The 22,455-nt window shown below is 41.7% G+C and overlaps 1 protein-coding gene across 8 annotated transcripts in view; it reads left to right on the forward strand.

The window, feature by feature from the left end:
• MACF1 (microtubule actin crosslinking factor 1) overlaps positions 1 to 22,455 on the forward strand; it is a 401,452-nt gene that overhangs the window by 110,777 nt on the left and 268,220 nt on the right. The window lies entirely within an intron of this gene.

Genomic DNA, 22,455 nt, shown 5'->3' on the forward strand with positions numbered 1-22,455 from the left:
GTCCCCAGCCTTTTTGGCACCAGGGATCGGGTCATGGAAGACAATTTTTCCAGAGAGCCAGGGTGAGGGGGATGGTTTCAGAATGATTCAAGTGCATTACATTTGTTTTGTGCACTTTATTTCTATTATAATTACATTGTAATATATAATGAAATAATTATAGAACTCACTATAATGCAGAATCAGTGGGAGCCTTGAGCTTGTTTTCCTACAGCTAAATGGTCCCCATCTCGGGGTGATGTCAGACAGTGACACCCAAAGTATGTCGCTTATGTCCTCAGTGCCATCTTAGATCATCAGGTATTAGATTCTCATAAGGACCACACCAACCCGGATCCCTTGCACATGCAGTTTATAGTAGGACTTGTGTTTCTTTGAGAATCTAATGCTGCTGCTGATCTGACAGGACGCAGAGCTCAGGCAGGGATGCAAGCCATGGGGAAGGGTGTAAATACAGATGAAACTTAGATCCCTTGCCTCCATCTCACCTCCTGTGATGAGGCCTGGTTCCTAACAGGCCACGGAACAGTATAGTGGTCTGTGGCCAGGGTGCTAGAGACTGCAGTAAATATAGGTTAATATATGTATATGGATGATTTATAGGTATGAATAGCATTTTGTCAGTTTGTGCTTGGCCCCTTATTTCTGCCACTGTGAATGTTTGTCTTTAAGACATTGTTTTAGGGGTGGTGCCTGTGGCTTAAAGGAGTAGGGCACCAGCTCCATATGCCGGAGGTGGTGGGTTCAAACCCAGCCGGCCAAAAACTGCAAAAAAAAAAAAAAGGACATTGTTTTAGGACTGTCTTAGGGAGGGTTACTGTTGTTCCAAAGCTTCAACGTAAAAAACAGTTGGAGGTACTTTGTATGGAACCAAACCTTTTAAGGTGAATGCTCTGAGGCTAAAGGCTTTCCAAGTTCTACGTGTCACTGTCTGTGCCCTACCCTACTTCTTACTTCATTTCAACTCTGTGTCCCACTGGAGTAGCTGGTTTATGTTCTGGTTCCCAACCCCGTTCCCAGCTCCACCAAGAACTGACTTCTTTCATCTGGTCCCCATTTTTCCTCCAGGCTATGTATGATCTTGCTCTGAGGCCTCCCATCCTGGGAAGGTGTGGCATAGCAGCTGGAGGAGCCGCTGGGTGGCGCCCTGCTCTCAGAGGATTGCCAAAAAAGAAGGCACACCTGGAAGAGGCTCAGACCTGTGTAGGCAGGAAGATCTGACTCATTTTTCATCAAAGGAATTTCAAAGAACATTTAATGACAGGATGATGTCAGAGGAGCAGGTATAGACAGGAACCTTGATTAAGGTGCTGGAAGGAAGTGTTGAATAGTGTGGTTGCCTGGGCAGCCAGAATGATTGACTAGCATAGATCATAGGAAATGTCACATGTGTTTTAGTTCTTTTCTCATGAGCCCTGACATGGGCTTTCAGAGCATGTAATCGAGTCTGTGCATGTCTTGTGTAGCTCATTGAGATGGCTCACAACATCCTGTGCCAGCTGTGGACTTCTTTCACATGCAGCGTGGCATGTGTGGGTTCCTGCACTCTGTGCAACAGTGCCACCGCTAGCAGGGCTGTGTCTTTCACGTGGTCATGGAGATTGGTTTGGAGGTATGGCATTTCCCCTGATATGTTTAGATAGAGGAACTACTAAAAAGGAATTTGAGGTGAGAAATTTTAGTAAAAGGAAAAAAGAAATGAATAGAAGAACTTAACTCAACCTAGAAGGTCAGAACCCAGGGTCTTTAGTGCCAGAGGTACTTTGGTTCCCTCTAGTATTTTGGCAAGACCTGGATCTTTGCTCTAACCCCAGTTTTCTTTTTTTCTTTTTCTTTGAGTACAGGGCCCTCCAATGGTATGTGTGGATGAAGCTTTTAAGGGGAGGGAAAATTATAGTCAGGAGGAAAGATAGAAACATTTCATATTGTAAAGCACCAAGGTTGCATAGCTTGTTAAGGCTAATGGATCATCCAGTCCATTTACATTAAGATTGTAGGCTGGTGCGGTGGCTCACACTGGTAATCCTAGCACTCTGGGAGGCTGAAGTGGGTGTATTGCTTGAGCTCAGGAGTTTGAGACCAGCCTGAGCTGTTGCAAGACTCCATCCATCTGTACTAAAAATAGAAAAACTCAGCTAGGCGCCATAGCTCAATGGTTAGAGTACTGGCCCTGTGCATGGGGGTGGCGGATGCGAACCCAGCCAGGGCCAGCTAAATAAACAAACAACAACAACAACAACAACAAAAAAAAATAGAAAAACCAGCCAGCATTATCCTGTAATTCCAGCTACTCAGGAGAATGAGACAAGATTATTGCTTGAGCCCAGGAGTTTGAGGTTATAGTAACCTCAAACTATGAGCTATGATGCCATGGGACTCTACCCAGGATGACAGAGTGAGTCTCTGTCTCAAAAAAAAAAAAAAAAAACAAAACAAGATTGTGAAAGAGTGTTCCTGGCTATCACTATGCCTTAGCACCTAGTAGAGTCAATGTGTTTATGAGGTTGGGGGATAAATCAACCATTTGCACAAAGATAAAAAAGAGGGTGTTTATTGCTAATACCCTGCCTCAGGTTTCAGACTTCTCAAGGAAGGCCTTGGAGGAGATGGCTTAGCAATATTTATTGCTGTTTTTGTGCTTATGAATCATTCATCTGAAGGTGGTGTCATAGGACATCACCAAAAAGAAGAAGGTATTACTTCTCTTTAAGATACATCATGGTGTGCATCTTAGAATGGGTATAGGCGAAACCTACTAAATGCAGAATACAAATGTCTACATACAGTAACTAAGAAAATGCCATGAAGGCTACGTTTAACAGTTTGATGAGAGTATTTCAGATGGTATATGAAACCAGCACATTGTACCCCTTGATTGCACAACTGTACACAGCTATGATTTAACAAGAAAAAAAAGTACATCATGGTGGCATGCACCTGTAGTCCCAGCTACTCAGGAGACTAAGGCAAGAGGATCATGTGAGCCCAGGAATTCCAGGCTGTAGGGCAGTTAGGATTGTGCCTGTGAATAGCCACTGCACTCGAGACCAGGCAACACAGGCAGAACCCGCCTCTTAAAATAACAAAAAAGTTATATCAGAAGCAAGATGGAAAAGTTAAACTACAGTTTCAAAGAGAGGAAGGAAAGCCGTCTTCAGTTGTTGCAGCTTTCCAGCTGATTAGGAGTTCTGTTTTTAGGCAGTGCTACAGGTACTGCAGGATGAAAACTGACCTTTGGAGTAGGGTAAGAAGAAGTCAGGAAGGACAGAGTCAGATAACTTACTCCTTAGAGAAGTGTGCTGGACTTTCCTGGGCTTTAGTTAGCAATATTCCTCTTTGCTGCAGCTGGTCTCCCTGTCTGTCTTCCTGACATAACAAATCATGTGAAGTGCCAAAGAACCCAGGAAAGAATGTTCCCTAGGGCAGGGAACATTTGGGAGCCCCCCAGGGTAACGTGTGATGACACTGTTTCAGAAGTCACCACCTGACTCATTGTCAGTTGAATCTGAGCTGAAGCAGCAGTCTTGACCTGAATATGTTCTTGTCACATAATACATATAGGTCTTCTCTCCCTTTGGTTATGAGCTAAAGGTTTTCATCATGAGGAAGAGCAGTGATAAGGAACAAATACTCTGAAATCCTCTATTAACCAGAATGTTAAGGGAAGCCATGTGGGATTCTGCACATCTTTGATTTTCTTTATTTTTTTACGGGGGAGAAAAATAACCTATAGGATAAAATCCAAACTCATTCGAAACCTTCTGCCATCTAACACAACTTTCTATAAAAATTTTTAAATCAGGGCAGCACCTGTGACTCAAGGAGTAGGGCACTGGCCCCATATACCGGGAGTGGCTGGTTCAAGCCTGGCCCTGGCCAAAACTGCAAAAAAAATTTGATTTCTGTTCACCAGCATAGTGGGAAATTCCTTCATCTGTCTTCCCTGATGAATCCCACGTTTCCTGGAACTCACATTGTCATATTTCATGGTTTACTCTCTTTTTTCTTTGGATAATACCTTAAACTGGTTTCCTTAAAAAGGATATATAGGAGGTAAATTTTTTTTTTTTTTTAGAAACAGAGTCTCACTCTGTCATGCTGGGTAGAGAGCCGTGGCCTTAGCCTAGCTTATAGCAACCTCAAACTCCTGGGTTCAAGTGATCCTCCCTCAGCTTCCCCAGTGGCTAGGACTACAGGCACAACCGGCTAATTTTTCTATTTTTAAGTAGAGACAGGGTCTTGCTCAGGCTGGTCTCAAGCCCATGAGCTCAAGGATTCTCCCACTTTGACCTCCCAGAGTGCTAGGATTACAGGCATGAGCCACCACTCCCGGCCAGGAGGTAAATATTTTTGAACTTTGCTTATCTCAAAATGTCTCCAATCTTTTTTCCCTTTGATTAAGAGTTTGGATGAGGAGTCCTAAGTTGCAGATCACTTTGCATCAGAATTTGGAAGGTTTCTAGTTCTTTTTTCCAGTGTTGCTGTTGAGAAGTCCATTGCCATTCTGTTCCTTCTGTGTGACTTTTCTTTTTTTATAGCTTTTAGCATTTTATTTTTATCCCCAGTTTTCTGAAGTGTTATGATGATGTGCATTGGTAAGGGTCTCCTTTAACTTGTTGAGTTCTCAATGAGCTTTTAAAATTTGAGGGTGTTAAATAAACACCTTTTATTTAATAATTCTTTTTTTTTTCTGAGACAGAGTTTCATTATGTTGCCCTTGGTGGAGTGTCATGGCGTCACAGCTCACAGCAACCTACAACACTTGGGCTTAAGTGATTCTCTTGCCTCAGCCTCCCGAGTAGCTGGGACCACAGGTGCCCGCCATAATGCCTGGCTATTTTTTGTTGCAGTTGTCAATGCTGTTTTAGCTGGCTGGGTTTGAACCTGCCACCCTCGGTATATGGGGCTGGCGCCCTACCCACTGAGCCATAGGCGCCGCCCTATTTAATAATTCTTTAATAATTTCTTCTCTTCTATTTTCTCTGGTTTTTCTTTCTGGTTCTTTTATTAGTTGAATGTTAGATTTTTTTCAGTTGATCTTCTGGTTCCCTCACCCCCAATATGTTTTCTCTTTTTCTTTTTTTTTTCATTTATGGTAGAGATACTCAGCTCTATCTTTTTTTTTTTTTTGAGACAGAGTCTCACTGTGTGAGGTGTCTCACCCTCTGTAGAGTACTGTGGCGTCACAGCTCACAGCAACCTCAAACTCTTGGGCTTAAGCAATTCTCTTACCTCAGCCTCCCAAGTAGTTGGGACTACAGGCGCCCACCACAACGCCTAGCTATTTTTTGGTTGCAATTGTTTAATTGGCCTGGGCGGGGTTCAAACCTGCCACCCTCAGTGTGTGGCTGGCATCGTAACCATTGTGCTTCGGGTGCTGAGCCATCTATATCTTCTAAATCTTCTTTAGATTTATTTATTTTTGCTGTCATACTTTTTTCCTAAGCATATTTTTCTTATTACCTGACAGTTCCTTTCTCTAATACTTAGTCTTGTTTTATGGCAGATTGCCCTTAAAAACTATTATTATTTTCTTTAGTGATAGGATCTTGCTGTGTTGCCCAGGCTGGCTTCGAACTCCTGAGCTCAAGCAATCCTTTTGCCTCCGTCTCCTAAGTAGCTGGGACTACTGGCTTTTGTCACTGCACCTGGCTAGTAGTGCTTTTTCAAGCTGTCTGTGAATATTAGTCTTCCTCTTACTTTTTTTTCACAAGTATTTTCCTCTGCTTCCAGTATTGTTTCTTCCTAGCTTCTTCTGTTTGTTTCAATTTCATCTGTGTTTCATGTTAGAGGCTCTCTTACAATACCTGATATTTCTTGGTGATCTTCATGTTTGAGAGTTTGGCCCTAAAAAGCTGATTGGTGGGACTTCTTAAATGGTAAACTCCTAATAAATAGCCAGGTAGGGGAGAATGGTTTCCTAGAGAATTGGCAGTCTTCTGTCTGAGGCCAATTCTGGCAGCCAGAGCTCTGGTATTGCCAAAAGGGGGAAGGAGCTTATTGCTCATTATGTCAAGTTTCACCTAATACCTCTGTTTTCTCTGACACACCTCATCGATGACCTCATTTGGGCCTGAAGACTTGGCAAATTTGTTTTAGCCTCACCCTATAGCACTCCTTCCCATTCTACTAGCTTTCAGAGAGTCCTGGTGCTTCCTGGCTTTCTGAGTCTCCTGGCCACTGCAGCACAGTTTACCTTGTTTCTTATTGTCTTCCATTTCCCCCAGCCATATAGCAGAAAGAGAAAGGTGAAATCTAAATTAGTGGCCATCTATTTATATACTCTTCAGTTTATCAAACTTTTTTGTTGCTATTTATTTTTTGTGGATTTGTGCCATTTTTAATCCTTTACTTTCACTTTTCTGAGGTTTCAAAAAGCAATGGAGATAAATGTGCATGTTAAGTCTGCCCAGAGTAACGTAAAGTTGGCAGAGTTAATCTTCCTAGTTTAATTCCCTCTCCCTCTCTGTCCCTCCTCACGCCAGAAACCTGAGCCCTGTGTTCTAATGTCATTCATACTTGCTTTTTTCCAATCTCTTGCTCATGCCATCTGTCCTCCTGGAATGTCTACTCTTTTTATTTCAGACTGTTGAAACCCTACACATTTTTCTAGGCCCAGTTTATATGCCTCATCCATTGAAGTCTTTATTTTAAATTTCTGCAACTGGAAATGACTATTCCATTGACTGCATTTCTAAAGTTCTGTTCACTAAATTCTTAGAATTTTGCCCCCCTCATGATTATGCCTCTCCTGTCTTTTTTTTGAGACAGAGCCTTAAGGTGTTGCCCTGGGTAGAGTGCTGTGGCATCACAGCTCACAGCAACCTCCAACTCCTGGGTTTAAGCGATTCTCTTGCCTCAGCCTCCCAAGTAGCTGGGACTATAGGCACCCGCCACAATGCCCAGCTATTTTTTGGTTGTAGTTGTCATTGTTTTTTGGCATGCCCCAGCTGGATTTGAACCCGCCAGCTCTGGTGTATGTGGCTGGCGCCTTAGCTGCTTGAGCTACAGGGACCGAGCCTGCCTCTCCTGTCGTATGTTAAAATTATTTGTATACATATTTCTGTAGAGTGTAAGCTCTTAAAGGGTAGTATAAGCTGGCTTTATAAATTTTTTTGTTCTTGATAACAACACTGAACCTAAGCAATTAAATATTTCACATTTCACAGAAGCATAGAACATTAGAGCTGGAAAAGAATTGAAATCTAGAATTTCAACTCATTTTATGAATGAGTAAACAGATCCAGTGTGGTTAAATGACCCTGAAGTCTTACAATCTAAGAACAGAACCAGGCCTCTATTCTCATTCTCTAGTTCTCTAATGTGTAAGTGCATCTATAGAATCTTATATATTATTAATTAGTCTGGTTAATCAAAGGTTAGCCAGCAAGCATCTTTTGTTTCATTTTTGTTGAGAATTTTTATAAATATCTTTTTTATTTTAGTAATTAGATATGCCACAAGTAATTTCTTTGCTCTCTCCCTCCTTTTCTGTCTCCCCTCCTCTGTCCTCCTCTCTTTCCCTCCCTCAGATCTTGAGTATTTCGGGCTTTGTCAAAAACTGAATTGGAGTAATGGTTTTCTTCCAAGGCATATGAGTATAAGGTTGGTATAAATAAAGACAATTGTACTGAAAGTGCCCTGATTTCAAGAAAATTTTTAAAAATCAGTGATATGACATATTTAGGGTGATTCTGTCTTCACCTGACAGTAGAATGCAGACCTAATTGGGTCCTAGTTAATTAGCACATTGCTATTTGACAATTCATCAGAGATTTGCTCAAAGTATCTTTGAAGTAAATTACCTGTGTCAAAGATCATCCTCCATTTCTCTCACTTAACTAACTCTTAAATATGTGCACCTAGCTCCATGGATTCCTGTCCAAGAACATCTTTTGGAAGAAAGTTGAACTAACTATTATGTGTTCAGGAGCTATAGAATATCAAGTCACTAATAAAAAAAGCTAGATGCTGACTATTCACAGTCACAAAGGTGTAGAATCTACCTAAATCCCATCTGTTCACGCGTGGAATAAGAAAATGTGGTATAGGGCGGCGCCTGTGGCTCAGTCGGTAAGGCGCCGGCCCCATATACCGAGGGTGGCGGGTTCAAACCCGGCCCCGGCTGAACTGCAACCAAAAAATAGCCGGGCGTTGTGGTGGGCGCCTGTAGTCCCAGCTACTCGGGAGGGAGTAACGAGAATCGCTGGCAAGAGAATCGCTGAAGCCGAGGAGTTGGAGGTTGCTGTGAGCTGTGTGAGGCCACGGCACTCTACCAAGGGCTATAAAGTGAGACTCTATCTCTACAAAAAAAAAAAAAAAAAGAAAATGTGGTATAGCCTGGTGGCACCCATAGCTCAGTGGGTAGGGCACCGGCTACATACACGGAGGTTGGCGTGTTCGAATCCGGCCCTGGCCAGCTAAAACAACAATTACAACTGCAACCAAAAAATGGCCAGGTGTTGTGGCAGGCACCTGTAGTCCCAGCTACTTGGGAGGCTGAGGCAAGAGAATCACCAGGAGTTTGATGAGGTTGCTGTGAGCTGTGATGTCACAGCACTCTATCAAGGGTGACATAGTGAGACTGTCTCAAAAAAAAAAAAAAAAAATCCTGGCTCAGTGCCTGTAGCTTAGTGGCTAGGGTGCCAGCCACATGCTGGAACTGGTTGGTTCAAACTCAACCCAGACCTGCCAAACAATGACAACTGCAGCCAAAAATTGGCCGGGTATTGTGGCAGGTGCCTGTAGTCCCTGCTACTCGCGAGGCTAAGGCAAGAGAATCACCCAAGAGTTGGAGGTTGCTGTGAGCTGTGACGCCATGGCACTCTACCAAGGGTGACACAGTGAGACTCTGTCTCAAAGAAAAAAGAAAATGTGGTATATGTATACACCGTGGAGTACTACTCAGTTATAAAAACAAATGAAATAATGTTTTTTGTAGCAACGTAGGTGGAATTAGAGACCATTATCCTAAATGAATTACCTCAGGAATGGAATAACAAACACAAGTACTCTCTAATAATTGAGAAATAATCGATGAGTACACCCAGGCAGAAAGAGATGTAAAGGTCACTGAAAATCAAAAAGGTGGGGGATTGAGGAGAGGAGGGGTAAAAATCTACTTATCAGATACAAGGAACTCTATTCCAGTGATGGGCACACTGAAAGCCCGGACTTAAGCATTGTGAAAGCTATCTATGTAACAAAAATATTTGTGCCTCCTTAGTATTTCAGAATTATGAACAAAAAAGGCCAGATGCTGGCCTCTTCCTCATCGCCTACTTTGGGCACTTGAGGGTGGATGGGCAGATACTTACGAGGGTGCCCTCTTCTGCAGAGATTTCGCTTCTCATTAGGGCCTTGGCTCACAATGTGAGGCTGAGTGATGGCAGATTGTTTGATAATGGGGCTGGTTTGGTTTGCATTCTCCACTGGGCAGAACTGTTGGTAACCAAGCAGTCTATGGTGGAATGAACCATGATCTCCCTCTAAGCTGGATTGGCTCTGCCTCATGCATACCACTTTTGGTTTTATCCAAAGTAGAAGCTGCAGTCCCCAGATTTTAGAGAATAAATTTGTTATAGTTGGCTTTACTGACTGCCTTTGCCTTTTCTGCATTGCCACCTGGCTGCCATTGGAGGGAATTCTCTACACTCCTGAGTCCCTGCGGGGTGCTGAGAGGAACTCTCCTTGTATTCAGGATGGGGCATGTGTTCTGTCACCCAGATTTCCTTTTATGACTTGTTCACTCAGAGGCAGCTGAGAGGATGCACTGGGGAAGCATTACTCACCAGGCATACACAATGCCCCTGACTACTGGCTGGTAGTCTGGGCTCTGCTAAGAGTGAATCACCTCAGGAAATGGAAAGATTGCAGGGTGCTGGCGGTAGGGGTTGTAGGCCAGTGACTGCTCCTCTGTTTTCTCTTTTTTGCATAAGGACTTATCACAAAGCCATATACAGTGGATCCAATTGGGATAGCCATTAAGCCAACCAATGGTGTTGATGTTTCCCATGAAAGGAATGAGCTGACTGAACATAGCTTTATTGCCTTCTATCTTATGGGTGTATATAGGTTTTGAGAGAAGCTTGAGTTTATATAATGCAAGTTCTATGTGTGAATTTCACTGGAATTAAAGGCAACACAGGATTTCTTTGTCTTGATTATAAAACTCAGTCTTCTATATCTATCTTTGTCCAGTAGGGGTCACTGGGGGTTTAGGCTCTAAATGAGAGAACCTCACTAAACCTGTGATACACCAATCATATTCCTTGTCTTTACTGTAGCGTCTTTGCACATTGACTATTTATTTTTTTCATATTAGAGCAGAAACAAGTGATGTAAACTTAAGAACTTTGTGGATATGAGTATTCGAAGAATAGATAATTCCAGACACTAGATGAAGAAAGATATCAAGGCTGAGATAGAGGCTGGGTTCAGTGGCTCATACCTGTAATCCTAACGCTCTGAGCAGCCAAGGCAGGTAGATTGCTTGAGCTCACGAGTTCAAGACAAGCTTGAATAAGAGTGAGACCCCTCTCTACTAAAAATAGAAAAATTAGCCGGGGGTAGTGGTACGTGCCTGTAGTCCCAGCTATTTAGGAGGCTGAGGCAAGAGGATTGCTCAAGACCAAGAGTTTGAGGTTGTTGTGAGCTTATGATGCTGTGGCACTCTACCCAGGGTGACAGAGTGAGACTCTGTCTCAAAAAGAAAAAAAAAGCTGAGATAGAATTGGTTTTATGAGCTAAGATTTTAGGAGCAACTTTTTTTAAATAGAGGGAAATTGTTTATTAAGCATCTTTTTGTTTTTTTGAGACAGACTCTCACTTTGTTGCCCTCGGTAGAGTGCTGTGATGGCACAGCTCACAGCAACTTCAAACTCTTGGGCTTGAGCGATTCTCTTGCCTCAGCCTCCCAAGTAGCTGGGACTACAGGCGCCCACCACAATGCCCAGCTATTTTTTGGTTGTAGTTGTCATTGTTGTTTGGCAGACCAGGGCTGGATTTGACTGCTAGCTCCACTGTATGTGGCTGGCACCCTAGCCGCCGAGCTACAGGCGCCAAGCCTATTTATTAAGCTTCTTATGTGTGCCTAAGTACTTTATATTCATTGGTTACTTAAGCTTCATAACTACCCTGAGAAACAGGCATATATATACATATATATTGTCCATTTTGTTTGACTTTGGCTCTTGGACTCCAGGTAAAGGGTCATGAAAACAGAAGGTGTTTTGTTTTGTTTTTTTTGTAGTTGTTGTTGCAGTTTTTGGCCAGGGCTGGGCTCGAACTTGCCACCCTCGGCATATGGGGCTGGCACCCTACTTCTTGAGCTACAGGTGCCACCCGAAAACAGAAGGTTTTATTGGAAAAGAAGCAGAGGCTGGTGGTAGACACTCCTGAGAAAGACTGAAATAATTCTTGTGTTGTGATTTTGGGTTCTGACCAGGCTCCAGGGGTCAGCAGGTGGAAAGAAGCTGAAAGAAACGTTTTATCTTCAGGTGGCAAATTCTTCCTCTTTTTCATTGAGAGTTACTACTAGGGTCTGGAAAACTATCTCACAGACTAAAATTGGCTATTTGTTTGTGTGCAAAGCCTGGTTTCCATGGATAAATAGTTTAAGTCTGCCTCTCCCACGTTGGAATGGGCTCTCCTTCGGAGCCTTAGCCTGGCCTTGGGCTGGGCTCTTTGGAGCCTTGAAAGTAGCTATTACCTATTGACAGTCGCAGGAATGCCAGGTTACTTTTTGTTGAGCTCCTGATCAGCTGCATGTCATCCATATAAGACTGTCAGGTCCACTTTGCCTTCCTGTGTTCAAGGTGTCTCAGGAAAATTAAAGTTGATCACTTGTTTCATAGCCAGACCACACTAAGGATGTTTCCCATTGAGTCCATTTTTTGTTTTTATTTGGAAAAGCATCTTAAAAATCAATTAGGCTAGATAGGAATAAGATGCGAATTATCTCTTACTATGCATTCACTTGGAATAAGAATATTTCTGGACAAAAGTGTAACAATCCTTGGCCAAGACTCAGGAGGAGTGCCTCTAGAGAGAGTTTCTTTTCTTTTATATTCTTTTCTCTATTTAAGATGTTGACTACCGGCTAATTTACTTATCACCTAAATTACCTAATCCCTACCTCCAACCTGCCAGTTTTCTGAGAAAAGTTTGTTGGGGGAAGTGGTCAGAATTCCAGGGAGAGGGATTACTTAAAATGGTATTATTGCCATTAAAGTTGATTATGGCCTTCCCCTTTCTGAAGCAATGCTGTTGAAGCCTCACTTCATTTATTCATTGTGTTGGTAGCTTAGAGCTGTTAAATATCACACACTTTACCTTGACTTACTTTCTTGCATTGGCCACCAAAGATAATTGGTGCTCTGCTACGGTATAAATGCTCTTCTATAGTAATGATGATAACAATAGTTAACTTTAATGAGCTAATATTTAATGTTTTTAGCCAGTCATGGTAGCTCACAACTGTAATCCTAGCACTTTTGAGGCTAGACTGGGCAATAGCAAGACCCTATCTGTATAAAATAAATAAATAAAGGCTCGGCATCTGTGGCTCAAGCAGCTAAGGCACCAGCCATATACACCTGAGCTGGTGGGTTCGAATCCAGCCTGGGCTCGCCAAACAACAATGACGGCTGAACCAAAAAATATCCAGGCATTGTGGTGGGTGCTTATAGTCCTAGCTACTTGGGAGGTGGAGGCAGGAGAATCGCTTGAGCCCAGGAATTGGAGGTTGCTGTGAGCTGTGATGCCACGTCACTCTACCCAGGGTGACAGCTTGAGGCTCTGTCTCAAAAAAGAAAAAAAATAATTAATAAATAAAAATTAGCCTTGTGTGGTGAAACATGTTTATAGTCCCAGCGATTTCGGAGGCTGAGGCTGAAGGATCACCTGAGTCCAGGATTTTGAGGTTACCGTAAACTATGCTGATGCCACTGTATTCTAGCCCCAGTGACAGAGCAAAAAAAGAGAAAAATATATATAATGTTTTAAATTAGTTAATGCTTACTGTATGCCAAATATTCCATGCATTTTATCATATAATCCTTACTGTGACATTGCAAAGAGGTAATTTTGTTCCTATTTTATAGATGAAGAAAGTGAGGATTAAAGAGATTAAGTAATTGGTTCAAAAACACAGCTAGAGAAAAGGTAAAATCAGAATTTGAATCTAGATTTGGCTGAAAGATTATGTGATGTTTAGAGTCATAGGCAGAGAGAGAAAGAAAAGGGAGAAGCTCTAGGGTTTAAGAGTGAGTTTTTCACGTGCTGTACCAAAGCATCTTCCACTTTATTTTCTACCCTTACTCTTTAGCTTTACTTGTTTTTACTGGACAGAGTCTCACTGTGCCCTAGGTAGAGTGCCATGTACTTTCCGTTTTCTTTCTCTTTCTCAAGGGTAAGAACCTCAGTTGCTGAGCTTGACAAAGAAGCCACCCAGAGTTTAGCTATTAGGCAGAATCCATATCTGGAGACATTTCCAGAAGTGAAATTTCTGAATTAATACGCTGGCTTCTTTCCAGCTCTAAGAAAAAAGTAAAATTGGGCGGTGCCTGTGGCTCAAAGGGGTAGGGCCACAGCCCCATATACTGGAGGTGACGGGTTCAAACCCAGCCACGGCCAAACCAAAAAAAAGTAAAAAAAAAAGAAAAATGTAAAACTTATACTTGTGTTCTTGGGGTCCCTTTTTTCTTTAAACTCCCTGTTAGATTTGGAAGGTCAGTAACAAGGGTGGTTCGTCTCCTCAGTTACTGTACATTATCTACTGGGCCTATCTAGAGGAAAATTTTGAGTTTTTCCTTCTATAAGATGAATGGCTGGCTTTCCAGGCACTTGCTGTCTGGTGTATGTCTTTGTGCTCAAAATAGATGCATTGCTAGAAGTAACGTTCACATTTGGGAATTTTCACAGCTTTTTGGGCCGAGTTATGCTCTTTCTAGTGTGCTTTCCCCTTATATTTCTTGTTCTTATAGTGCTCTTTGCACCCTTTTGTCCATTAGTTAATTTATTCACTCATTCTACAAATAGTTATTTAGTAACAGATTTTCTAAAAGAGAGCAGATATTCATCTAGCTTTAAAATCTTAATTTAGTGAAAGAGTAAAAATAGGTACTTAAGTATATTATAAAGTAGAATATACTAAACATCATAACAGAAAAACTGTTGAAATATAAAAAAAGCTCAAGGGAGGGAGAAGTTTACTTCTAGCTAGGGTGGAGAGACGGACCAGGGAGATCTCTGTGGAAGTATTAGTTTTAAGCTGGTCCATAGGAATGGAATTTTGACATAGAGATATGGAAAGGAAAAATATTGCAGGATTGATGAGGGAAATATTGTGAAGCCAAAGAGTTTTGGGCTTAATTTGGTGACAGGGAAAAATTCAAAGTTTTAGGATAAAGTTATAAGTAAACGTTCATTGAGCATTTAAAACATGTCAGTCATTATATATGCTCTCCTGGTAAGGACAGAATTGGCAGATTGGAGATGGGGAATTAGGTAATTTAGGTGATAGGTAAATTATCAGTTTGCCAAAGTTTTGTGTAGTTGAGCAATGTTCAGAGGTCTTTGTGGTCAGATGTGGTTTGTTTGTTGCTCTTCCAGATAAGGATAATAATAGCCAATATTTATTGAGCACATATTAAACACCTTAAATGTATTAACGTATTTAATCCTTACTACAACTCTATGAGACAGATATTATTATCATTTTACACATGAGGAAATTGAGGTTCCATGAAGTTAAGTAATGTGCCCAAAGGTGCTAAATGTGAATGTGTAGAAGTTTGGATTTGAACCCAGGCAGACTGGGCTTGTAATTACTGTAATGCTCATGGCATCTAGGTTTACTGAGCAAGAAATGTTGAACTTTTCTGTATTCAGTGACACTTAGATATGTAGAAAATTCTTTTAACATTTTGGGCCTTTGCAAGTTTATTGTTTTATTGGTACCACCTTGCTAAACCTTAGAGGCCAACATCCTCTACCTGTCTGCAGCTAGATGCCTGGTGTACTTATGGGAAGAGATAGATGACGAGAAGTTCAGGGCCAGGCTTTGATGCCTGGATCCTGCAATTTCCAGAAACCCAAAGTTTCTAGTCCTTTCAGTCATATGCTATTCCCTCTACCAGATTTATAACCTCAAATATATTTGTTGTGTGTGTGTGTGTTTTTTAGAGACAGAGTCTCACTTTATTGCCTTCGGTAGAGTGCTGTAGTGTCACAGCTCACAGCAACCTCCAACTCCTAGGCTTAGGCAATTCTCTTGCCTCAGCCTCCTGAGTAGCTGGGACCACAGGCGCCTGCCACAACGCCCAGCTATTTTTTGTTGCAGTTTGGCTGGGGCCAGGTTTGAACCTGCCACCCTCGGTATATGGGGCCGGCACCCTACCCACTGAGCCACAGGCACTACCCCGTGTGTGTGTGTGTGTGTGTGTGTGTGTGTTTTAAAGGCTTCTTGGCCAGGTACAGAGGCTCACAGGTACAGAGGCCAGATAAACCAAGTACTTTGGGAGGCTGAAGCAAGAGCATCACTTGAGACCAGCTGGAATTTGATACCACCTTGAACAACATAGCATGACCCAGTCTCTACAAAAATTTAAAACATTAGCTGGGTATGGTGGCATGCACTTATAGTTTGAGCTACTCAGGAGACAAGGCAGGAAGATCACTTGAGCCCAGGAGTTTGAGGTTGCAGTGAGCTATGATGATGCTACTGTACTCTAACCTGGGGCAACAGAATGAGACCTTGTCTCAAAATAAAACAAAACCTTTTTTTAAAAAAAATTGTTTCTCTTTTGTAAGCATTATGTTTCTAGGTTTTGGTCTTTGAATTATGATGGGTCTTAAATTTTTAGTCTGTAGCTGCTGAAGTTCTGATGCGTGTGTGTATCAGTTATGTCGAGACCAAGGAAAACTTCATGTTAGTTTGAATAAAATGTCGACCCTACTTTATCATGAGCTTGTTTTGATCTCAATGGCAAACGTTGAAGTAATTCTGGGGTGTTGATGTGTGTTGAGATTTCTTACGGGTAATGGTTGTGGGAGACCATCCTAAGTTCCTGTGAGTGAAGCAGTCCCAAAGAGAAGCAAGCCTAAAATCTTAATAACGTTCTGAGTCTTGCTTATACCAGGCTCCTCTGATGGTTTGAGGCTTTGCCCATTGGCTGTTAGCAAGGGATATCCTTAGGGGTGGAAGTGTGACTTTAAAGGCCTGTTCTTTGTATAATAAATGATCTCTTAAAACAAACAAACAAACAAAAAACTAGTCATTTACTCCTGCCAGCCTCTAACCACTTCCTGTAAGTGACTGCACTTAACAGATCCATCTTAGTTTTGCTAAGTGAAAAATCTGTTTGTTTCCACAAAGGCAGTCCCTTCTTCTTCTCTCTTTCTTTGTACATACATACATACACACACAGATATAAAGGCTGCAAACAGGCAAACTTCTTACCTGTCTTATGTGGAAAAGTTTATGTATCCAAGATCTTCCATCTCAGGAAGATCTTATAAGAAAGTTACTTTGGATATTTTTCATTGTCCTCTATAATAATAAAGGTAGATTCAGAGTGTATCTTGATACTCGAGTGCTTCAGATTTTTTTTTTTGTAGAGACAGAGTCTCACTTTATCACCCTCAGTAGAGTGCCATGGCATCACACAGCTCACAGCAACCTCTAACTCTTGGGCTTATGTGATTCTCTTGCCTCAGCCTCCCGAGCAGCTGGGACCACAGGCGCCCGCCACAACGCCCGGCTATTTTTTTGTTGCAGTTTGGCCGGGGCTGGGCTTGAACCCACCACCCTCGGCATATGGGGCCGGCGCCTTACTCACTGAGCCACAGGCGCCGCCCAAGTGCTTCAGATTTTTTATTCTTCCAAATTTCCTAGGTGTTTTTGAATGGCACAAATATATATATGATTTTCTAATTAATACAGTTGTTTTTTTGAGACAGAGCCTCAAGTTGTTGCCCTGGGTAAAGTGCGGTGGCCTCACAGCTCACAGCAACCTCCAACTCTTGGGGTCAAGCGATTCTCCTCTGCCTCTGCCTTCCAAGTAGCTAGGACTATAGGTGCTCACCAAAACGCCTGGTTATTTTTTGGTTGCAGCCATCATTGTTGTTTGGCGGGCCTGGGCTGGATTTGAACCCGCCGTGGCTGGCGCCTTAGCCGCTTGAGCCACAGGCACTGAGCCATAATTAACACAGTTTTATAATGGCTTCTGCTAGCCATTACATTTCTCTTCTAGGGCACAGAAATGGCTTTCACTTTGGGAAATGAAAATATGGTGAAGGTATTTGTAAAACTACAGAAAAGGTGACTCTGACATGGTGATATGGCTAGCATTAACAGGGTAATATTTTATGTTGAAGTTGAAATTCTTTCCGTAGACTCCTTAGGTGGAGTCTTTTTGTGTTTTTTTTTTTTTTGAAGGCGTAGTTATGTTTATGCTAAGTCTTATAAAGCAGTTGTATTTCAAACATATAAATATCTCAAATTGCTTAACCTGAAGTTAGTGTACTTATTTTGCAAGAGCTTTTTAGCAGAGGGAGGCAATGTGATTATATATATTTTATATATATATGTATTTTTTGAGACAGTATCTTATTATGTCACCCTCAGTAGTGTGCTGTGGCATCCCAGCTCACAGCAACCTCAAACTCTTGGGCTTAAGCGATTCTCTTGCCTCAGCCTCCCAAGTAGCTGGGACTACAGGTGCCTGCCACAATGTCCAGCTATTTTTTTGTTGCAGTTTTCGTTGTTGTTTAGCTGGCCTGGGACGGGTTTGAACCAGCCAGTTTCAAAGTCTGAGCTACTCAGGAGACTGAGGCAGGAGGATCACTTGAGCCCAGGAGTTTGAGATTGCAGTGAGCTATGATGATGCTACTGTACTCTAACCTGGGGCAACAGAATGAGACCCTGTCTCAAAATAAAACAAAAACTTTTTTTTTTTTCTTTTTTTTTGTAGAGACAGAGTCTCACTGTACCTCCCTCGGGTAGAGTGCCGTGGCGTCACACGGCTCACAGCAACCTCTAACTCTTGGGCTTATGCGATTCTCTTGCCTCAGCCTCCCAAGCAGCTGGGACTACAGGCGCCCGCCACAACGCCCGGCTATTTTTTGTTGCAGTTTGGCCGGGGCTGGGTTTGAACCCGCCACCCTCGGCATATGGGGCCGGCGCCCTACTCACTGAGCCACAGGCGCCGCCCAAAACAAAAACTTTTTTTTAAAAAGTTGTTTCTCTTTTGTAAGCATTATGTTTCTAGGTTTTGGTCTTTGAATTATGATGGGTGCATGTGGCTGGCACCATAACGACTGTGCTATGGGTGCTGAGCTGTGATAAAATATATTGATTTGAAATCAGGTGGCTAAAAATTCAGATGTTAGTTTGTCTTTTTTAGAAGTAATAGTCTTTGACAAAATTCCTTGAATTTTCAGAGCCTCAAGTTATTGATTTATAAAATGGGGTGGTGCTCATATATACCTCCCAGGGATATTACAGGAATTAAATGGAGTAATGGATGTGAAGGTGCTTTACAGTAGCTCTTTAAAAAATATGTTAGTTTCCCTACCAAGCAAGTGCGTCTTCTTTGACCATCACCGTCTGGGAGCTTTGCTTCTCCACAGCAAAGAGCATGTCATAAACATCCTCATGTCCACAGTGTCTAGCATAATGTTCCATATTTTTAAATTGAATGAATCAATGAAATGCTCTGTTACACAAGAGAGGAAGCTTCAGCTTAGGCACCATTGGTTTATAACATCATTTTCCTCTCTCTAGTGCTTATTCCCTTCAGCAAACACTTTTTACATTTCACGTGTCAAGAAGAATTCTCTTTTGACCCTACATTCCTCTCTCTGCTCCCTTTAGTGCAGAATTTCTTGAAAGAGTTGTTTTTACTTGTCATCACTGATTGCTGTCTTCTCATTCATTCACTCTTAAATTGTTCCAGTCAAGCTGTTTTTCCACTATGCCATCAAAACTGCCCTTGTCTTATTCTATATTCTGGAGTAAAAAAGAAAAAAAAAAAACTGCTTTTGTCCAAGTCAAAACCAACCTCTATACTGCTAAATTCAATGGCCAATTTTCTTTTCTTTTTATTTAAAGAACTTGTGAAGCATTTGAAAGGTCAAGTCTTAATCCTCATCTTGTTTTGTTTTTTTGTTTGTTTTTTTCTTCTTTTTACTTTTTTCCTCAATCCCCATCTTGACACACAAATAGCTCTGATGTTTCCTTCACCTGGCTCCTGGGATAGCTTGCTCTTTTGGTTCTCCTTATAATCTACTGTCTCCTGTTTTAAAAATTTCTTTTGGTGGGCAGCACCTGTGGCTCAAAGGAGTAGGGCGCCAGCCCCATATACTGGAGGTGGCGGGTTCAAACCCAACCCTGGCCAAAAACTGCAAAAAAAAAAAAAAACAACCAAAACATTTCTTTTGGTGATTTTCCTCTTCTCTTATGTAGTCTTTGAAATTGATCTCTTCTTTATTTGCGTTTTACTCCCTAAGTGAATGTCATCTGGTCTCCTGGCTTTAACTTTCCAACCTTTCTTGAACTCTGGATTCATATATTCACTTGACTATTCAGAGTTCTACTTGAGGTCATGGTGGCTCATGCCTGTATACCAACCACTAAGGAGGCTGAGGAGGGAGGATTGTTTGAGTCCCAGAGTTGGAGGCTGCCTGGGTGACAGTGAGACCTTCTCTCTTAAACAAAAAAGAAAACCCCACAAAATTCCACTTGAATCTCTGGTAGGCATTTTAAACTTAATGTATTCAAAGGGAATAGCCCCCCACTAATCACATAGGAACCCCAAGCCCTCACCTCTCTGGTAGTCTTCCCCCATTTCAGGCAATGGCAGTCCTGTCTTGTCAGTTTCTCGGGCCAAAAACCCTATTTTTTTATTCCTTCCTTCCTCTTTCTATATCCAGGCTATCAGCAAATTCTGATGATTCCCTCTATACTTTTTCCACATCTCACCATTTCCACTACCACACCCTGGTCCCAGCTATCATCATTTCTCAGCTGGTTTCCCTGCACCCACTCTTGTCTTTCAGTAGTTTGATCTCAACATTGCAACAAGAGCGATCCTTTCAAAAGCTAAGTTAAATCATGTCACTGTATCACACAAAGCCCTCCAAAGCCTTCCCGTTTTACCTGGAATAAAAGCTGAAGGCTTTACAAATGGCCCTACAGCCATAGGCAGTCTGACCCCTCTCTTGATACTCTTCCCTTTTTTTCTCTCAGCTCCAGCCATTCTAGTTCTTGGATGTTGCCTGGACACACCAAGCGTACTTCTGCCTTGAGGACTCTCTGCACTTGCTGTTCTTTAGTTCATTCTTTCTCCAGATAAAGAGAACATGTTTGCTCGTATTTTCTGTTTTTTTTTTTTTTTTTATTAGAGACAGAGTCTCATTCTGTCTCCCAGACTGGTGTGCAGTGGTGTTATCATAGCTCACTACAGCCTCAATTTCCAGGACTCAATCAATACTCCTACCCTGTTCCCCCGAAAATAAGACATCCTCCAAAAATAAGACCTACTTACAGGAAAGGTAAGACGTCCCCTGAAAATAAGACCTAGCGCATCTTTGGGAGCACACCTTAAAATAAGACACTGTCTTATTTTCGGGGAAACAGGGTACTTCAGCTCCTGGAGTTGCTAGAACTACAGGCATGAACCACTGTGCCCAGCATTTGCTTTTATTCTTTAGGTCTCTGCTCAAATATCACCTTATTAGTGTGCCTTCCCTGAGCATCCTATATATAAAATTGCAAACTTCTCCTGCCATAGCCACTCCCCTTTTTTCTTATCTCCTTTAGTATTCTCCATAGAATTTATGTGACAAGCTATATATTTACTTGATTGTGTTTACTTTCTGTCTTCCTCTAATAGTATATAATCTGTGAGAGTAAAATCTTTGATTTGTTCACCACTATGTCCCTGGTACCTAGAACGTGGCCCGGCACATAGTGTGAAATAAATGAATGAAATGTAAGTTAGCAAAAAGTTGTAGATGATCTTGATGCCAGATTAAAAAGTTCCTATTAATATTAGTCACCCTATCAAGGACTCCTTTATTATATTTGTGTAGTAGATTACTGTAAATTATTCACATCTAAAGCACTTTTCTTTTAATAGAAAAAAGGTAATTTTAGAGATGTCTAAAGCAATATAGAATCTTTCTGTGTACTAAAGTATAATTGACCCCCTAGAAATAAAGAGCTAGTTTGGTAGGAAGATGAGGCTCTATAACCCTTACCTTCCTGAGGGAAGGATGCTCAGTGTCACACAGATCTTTAGATTTATTCCTGGTCATTGGGTCATCAGTGTTATGTTACGCGTCCACACTGTGCTTTGTAAAGTCTGTCTTTGTGGTGAAGCAGACAAGGAGAGGGGCAGTGGGACTGTGAGACTTTTGATATTCAATTTACGCTTTGTAAACTTCTTCTCAGCGTTTAAGTGAATTTTATGTTTGTTACATTTGTTGAAATTTAGTTTATATACAGTACCCTTGTACCCTTTTAGGTGTGCAATTAAGTGAGTTTGGACAAATATATGTTGTTGTGGAGCCACCACCACAATCAATACAAAGAACACTTTTATCACCCCTTATATTTCCCTTGTGACCCTTTTCAATTTTCTTCCCTATAACCCCCAGTACTTTCTGGTTTCTATCCCTATAGTTTTGCTTTTCTAGAATGTCATTTAAATGGGATAATAACAGCATGTCACTTTTTTTGGGGGGGGAGACAGAGTCTCAGTTGCCCTGGGTAAAGTGCTGTGGCATCATAGCTCACAGCAACCTCAAACTCTTGGGTTCAAGTGATCCTCTTGTCTCAGCTTCCCGAGTAGCTAGGACTCAGGTGCCCACATAACGCCTGGCTGGTTTTTCTATTTTTAGTAGATATAAAGTCTCAGTCTTGCTCAGGCTGGTCTTGAACTCCTGAGCTCAAGCAGTCCACCCACCTCAGCCTCCCAGAGTGCTGGGATTACGGGGGTGAGCCACTTTTGTGTTTGGCTTATTTCATGCAGCATACTGCTTCCGAGAATCGTCCGTATCATTGTATGTATCAGTCAGTAGCTTGTTCCTTTTTATTGCAGAATAGTGGTCCGTTATATGAATGCACCACAATTTGTGTGTAAGTTCACCAGTTGATGGACATTTATTTTTCAGTTTTTGTTTATTTTGAATAATGCTGCTAAAAACATTCGTATTTAGGTCTTTTTGTGAATATATGTCTTTATGTTTCTTGGGTAAATACCAGGGAGTGAGATTGCCGGGTCATCTGGTATATGTATGTTTAACTTTATTACAGTCTGCCAAACTGTTTCTGTAGTGTTTGTACCAATTTATATCCCCACTAGCAGTGTGTGTGAGTTTTATTTACTTCATGTTCTTGCCAAGTCTTGACATTATCAGTCTTTAATTTTAGCCATTTTAGTGGTAAAT

Source organism: Nycticebus coucang, chromosome 22, assembly GCF_027406575.1.
Source record: "Nycticebus coucang isolate mNycCou1 chromosome 22, mNycCou1.pri, whole genome shotgun sequence".
In the NCBI taxonomy this organism is placed as follows: Eukaryota; Metazoa; Chordata; class Mammalia; order Primates; family Lorisidae; genus Nycticebus; species Nycticebus coucang.